A 6,000-nucleotide genomic window follows, 5' to 3' on the forward strand; every position below is an offset into this window, starting at 1 on the left:
TATAGTTGCAAGCAGTTAGAAATAACTGTACTACGTGCAGCTTGTGTTAAAATAATACTGAGGCAGTAAAAACATACGGACAAACACTCTGGGACAGCATACATCTCTCCCTTACAAAAAATATTTTTACTATCATTTTGAAATAAGGGAAATAGAATGCTAAGCAAGCATCTCAACCTTTCTTCAAGCTTGTTCCTTTAGGTTTTAGTGTATTCCGCCAATGTATTTCATAATCTGTTGAAATAGTGAGTTTCCATAGTGCATTCTGAGTTCTTAAATCAGTGGTGACAGATTTGTAGGTTGCTGACTACTTTTGTCCTTTGTCTGTTTAGTCTGAAACTTACTAAATTCTACAGTCCTGAAAAATCTTTCACATTTCCTCTGTATCTTATCTTTTTTTGCTAGGTATTTTAATATTTTTCAAAATGTATGCAAAGATGGTGCCTGTAGATATGAGAAAAATGTTGATGTACAACTTGCTACTGCCTCTTTAGTTAAAGAAACAAGAGACATGGAGAGGGTGTAAATCATGTAGTGTCACCAGTAGTTTAACAAAAGGAGTTGTGCATCCATGTCCAAACTGATCCCCAACAAATCTTCGCTTTTCTTGGGTGTTCCCTGAGCAAATGATTTTCCTGAGCATAGGCCTATACCTATGAGGCCCAGAAGGGGAAAGGAAAAGCTTACTTGCTTTCCCTTCAAGATATGTAGGGCATGACTACTATTCAGTAACATTAACACTGGAAAACACTGCAGAAATGGCTTGGAATGTAAAATAGCACTGCCAATGTGCGCCTTTCCCTCTTGACTGTGATGGGCTTCCTGGCAGTGTACGCCTGCCGCAGCAGTGCCATTCCTCACAGTGGCACCAGCCCAGGCCCAAGCAGTCTTGCACACCTGCTAGTGGAAACGCCACCGTGAACGCTGTGTGCTGAAACCTGCTTGGCACCTTTCCTTTCTGCAAAAGAACACCGAACATGGGTGCTGCTGCACTACCCAGGTGAGGCTGGCTGTGGACCTGCCTGGGACCCTGATTAGCCCTCAGAGGCCCTGGCTGAGGTGCCTTCTGTTCTTTACTGTCTCTTTCAGACCTCGGAGTGAGCTGCACTTGTTGGTATGTGGCAGAACGTATTGGCATCTTTATTTCCCTTCTAATATTTGAAGTTTAGATATGGTATGGGCAAGAAGTGTATTGAGTATGTGATGCTGCTACACATAAACTACTAAAATACCAAAGATGTCTTAACCTGCAGGCTATTTGCCATGTAAGGAACTGTGGTTTTTAAATGCTTCCACTTCTGATGTCTGGATGGTCTTACGGATGGCTTTTAAGGCTTACGTTAAAACAAGATAGTGATCTAAACTGTATGTTGTGGTGAACGTAATTGGTGAGAACTGGGTATTCAACACAGAATGATTTTTGTAATATTGGCAGTCTTGCTGTGTGAATTATGTGTAGCTTCTAAGCCATCCTGGTGTCTGAAAAAGGGTAGAAAAAATACTTTGGATATATTTGTGCAATCCAGACTAAATATTATTTGTGTTCTGGCAACTAACTAAACATGTGAGTATTGTGCACCTAAGCTCTTAGACTGTGAATCTGTTTTGCTAAAGGATTAATAAGGAGTCTAGTATGTACTTGTGGTTTAACCCCAGCCGGCAGCCAGCAACTAAGCACCACACAGCTGGCTGGCTCGCTCTCCACCACGTTGGGATGAGGGAGAGAATTAGAAGACTAAAAGCGAGAAAACTTGTGGGTTGAGATAAAGACAGTTGAATAGGTAAAGCAAAAGCCATGCACAAGCAAAGCAAAACAAAGGATTCATTCACCGCTTCCCATCGGCAGGCAGGTGCTCAGCCATCTCCAGGAAAGCAGGGCTGCAGCATGGGTGATGGTTACTTGGGAAGACAAACGCCGTTGCTCTGAACATCTCCCCCTTCCTTCTTTCTCCCCCAGCTTTATATACTCAGCATGACACTCAATGGTATGGATTATTCCTTTGGCCGCCTGGGTCAGCTGTCCTGGCCATGTCCCCTCCCAGTTTCTTGTGCCCCTCCAGCCCTCTCACTGGCAGGGCCTGAAAAACTGATAAGTCCTTGACTTGGTTGTTGCTAAGTGATGTTTATACTGAAAACATCAGTGTGTTATCAACATTATTCTCGTACTAAATCCAAAACACAGCACTGCACCACCTACTAAGAAGAAAAAAATTACTATCCCAGTTGATACCAGGACAGTAACATATAGGTGTATAAACCCACCCACGGTGTGCATATGCATACATGCATATTCACATACATATAGATAGATATGTATAAAACCTTTCCTTCTTTGCAGCAAGCTTGTGCATTGCTTTTCTGCAGTAAAGAAGAATTTCATAAGCTGGAGCAGCTTCCAGAACGGTCTTTTAATTGAATACTCCTGAAAGCAGTGAAACTGCTGTCCCTGCAGACCTTTCTTCTGCAAGCTGAAAGTGTGGGATTGAGAAGTAGCCAATAGGTTTGCTTAAATAAAGTGCCAGTAGTACTGAAACTAAAATCCAGAATGTTTTTGTCTGCTGTAGGCTCATGTAAGGCAGAATATCTAGTATCTATCTCACTGCAGTAACTGTAGGCAAAACCCCACAAAGTTGGAAGGTTGGAGTATGGTAGATAAACTTCTGAATGGGTACTCCTGCCATCTTAAACTAAGCCTTTTGCTGACCTATTTGACCTGTAGTTTAGCTCTTGCTAATGCACTGATATGGAAGTTGCTTGCTGTCTTTCTTGCCCTCTGAAGCAAATGCCGGATGTTTTTTAGTCGTTACTCGCTTGGGTCACTCACGAACCAGTCTCTGGTGAGCCTTAACAGCCCCTCTGTCTTGGCCCTGGAGGAAATGTGCGGACTCGGCTTGAATTCGAGCAGTGCCATCTACTGTCACGTTGTGATTCCGATTTGTACGGGGGAATGGCTTTTCTAGGCTGAGCATTTGAGTTCATCCCTTGGCGTTATCTTTACAGCAAAGGAAAACCAGTTTGTAACAGTGCAGGATAAACCCAGCTGAGCCGTGTGTTTAGTAGTGATTGTGGCAGTGTGACCTAACACAATGTGTGGGAGCAAGGCACTCAGGTGTGAATTATACAAAGCAAGAATTGTCATCTCTTGCTTTGGATACGCTACTGAAAAAAATCTATACGGCGTATCAATTGACATAGCTATTTTTAGTTTTAGTGAAGACCATTTGAAATAGAAGAAAGAGTCTCTAGTGTTATTTCTTTTTGCTTTCATAAAATGATTTTTGTGTCAACTTCTTTTAGTTTCTCAGTAAGATACACTCGCATGGAGGATAAAGGTTCTTTAACCATTCTTACTTGCATGCTACTACAAAATGGTTGGTATGAAACTCACCTGATTTTCTGATTTTTCTTGAGTGAAAATATTATTGTTTCAATATTTCTTAATTATGCTGGTATCAAGGTCTGCATTGAGAGCACCACGTTTGTATTTCACAGTGTTAAAACTCCATTTAACTGAGTGCAGTTTCTCATGGTTGCTCACTAAATGTTACAGATTTCCCCACTATATGGTGGTGCAGCCGCTGGTTTGTTTTGTGGACACAGCTGTTACGTACTTCCGAGCTGAGCCAGTGTGAACATTGTCAGGCTAGCTCCAGCACTGCAGCATTCATTTCTACCTTTGGGCTCCTTACCAAAGGCCCTTCTGTTTACCCTGCAACCTAACTGTGTGTTCGATGCACCTCCAGGCTCTTTATCCTTCATACACATCCTAATCTGATAATCTGAATCTGTTTTTTTGTAGGAATTAGGCTTGTGCCTTTCCTGCTGTGGAACCAAATACACTTCCTTCAGTATATTGGAGGATATTGGACAAGTTAGTGATCATCGTGAGTTTTGCCTCCCCCTAGACCAGGCTGTGTCCCGAAGGCAAAATTCCCAGTCAGGGTGAACCTTGTCAGCTCCCTTGGGAGATCTGGAAGTTGAGTAGGTTGTTTGTGTACATTCGTTGTACTCTGTGAAGAAATATTTTGCGTCTACCATCAGAAGCAGCTGGCCAGTTTGTGCAGGCCCAGCTTTGTCCGAACGTCTCGAATTTTATACGCATTTGTGCTTAGCACCTTGACTTCCACGTTCAGTCCTTGGATATTGCTTTGCTCTTTTCAGTATCTTCAGTTATTTTTGGAAAGTAGAGATATGCTTGGGCAGGGTTCAAATAACACTTTGCTATGGGAACTATTGAATTGCTGTAACTGCTAGCAAAGGCTCTCTGTGGTGGCATGTTCCTGCAGCCTCCCCCATTCTTTGATATAATGTGTGATACAGGCTTGCAAAGGGGCCGTTTTACCTTTCCCTACTTAAACAAATCCCTCACCTTTAACTGGCTTGCTGTGTAGATACAACCGCCTCTGCCTCTTCCAGCTGTTCCCTGTGTTGCATTGATACTTCTTTTACTGCGGATTTGTGTATATTTGCATGGCTCTAGCTGGGCACCTACTAGGTTAACATAGCACGTAGTTTCATGGATTTTAAAGTTGCCACTCTTAACTCATCCTCTGATAATTGTAGGCCAAATAGCTTCATCAGGTTACTGCAGTGTGTGCCTTATCTCTGTCCTGCCTCTTCCAGTGTAAAGACGCTAAGCAAACCTTTCAAATAATTTGGGCCTGACAATAATTTACTAAAGGAGGAGAAATTCAGAGGCCAGGTTACGGCAGGGATGTTTAATAGGACTTGATTTGCAAACAAGATTCCTTAAAATAATCTTGGTGGTACAGATTACTGTCTCAATCCTGGTAGTATCTCTGGAGCCATCCTTCTGAAAACAGATGCATATAAAAAGTGTCACCTCTGTCCCATAAATACTAAAGCTAGCAATTCACATTTTGGATGGATCTCAGATGTAAATGTTTCTACTGTCAGCTGAAAGGTTGCCTGCATATATAAGGAAGAGCTACATTTTAGAATTCCTTTCCCAAGTTTGTAGCTTGTTATTTCTCTCTAGCTGGACGGATTTTGCAAAGGTTTCACTAGCGAAGAAAGAATGAGATGTAATTGTAAATTTTGACAGTGATGAGGAAGGATATAGAATTCTGACTCATCTGTCGCCACAGTTTGCTACTTCTGTTATGAATGAGATGATACTACTCTTTACAGGTTAGGAAAAGGTGGTGCTATGTGGGTGGAAAACTCCTGGGTTCCCCAAAACTTCTTGACTTGCTCACACAAAGCCTTCTGTTTCTGGGATGGCAGCAATAATGGGCGCTCTGCTTGTAAACCCATCCAGCACACACATCTGATCCCTCTGGTGTGTAAATGTTTAATTTTGGTTTTACTAGTCAGCCAGAGCTTGGCCGAAAATTGGTTTCCGTGCAGCAGATAAAAAGATGCAAGTGTGGTGTTGCATTTCTCTACAGGGAATTGGAGCTGGAGTAGGAGCACTTCCGAATCAGTCATGACACTGCCATCCCCTTGAAGTTATTTTGGCTTAGACATCAAATATTGCTTACTAGTCCCTTAAGGAGTATCTGGTTTTAGTTTTCTTCTCCAGCCTTCTGTGCTTCCTCTACCCTAGAGAAAAAAGGGATAGAGGAGGAGGTTTACTCAGTATTCTCACTTGTTCCTGCAGATTCGTACTTAATGTCCATACCTTGCTGTGAGGCATTTGCTGGGCTGTAATCTAACGGCGCTCATCACTTCCACAGTATGACATTTCGTAAGGAAACTGTGGTCCTGTAGATAGGAGAGTGGCAGATGGAGATTTTCATCTTGGTTCTGCTGTTGATGTTACATACGTCCTTTCTTGGTATCTCCGGTCCTTGTACTTTCTTGCCTGGTAGGTGCTGAGCTTTCTGGGACTGCCATCGCGCTGTGATGGTTCACTGTGTAGCCTGGGCTTGTGCTATGATATAAATAATAATCTGATTAAAAATTAGGACCTCGGCCTAGAACAACACTTGTTAAAGTAATGCAAAATTTATCTGCAGAGATTCTCAGGTAGTTCAG

This window comes from Falco naumanni, chromosome 11 (genome assembly GCF_017639655.2).
Source record: "Falco naumanni isolate bFalNau1 chromosome 11, bFalNau1.pat, whole genome shotgun sequence".
NCBI lineage: Eukaryota > Metazoa > Chordata > Aves > Falconiformes > Falconidae > Falco > Falco naumanni.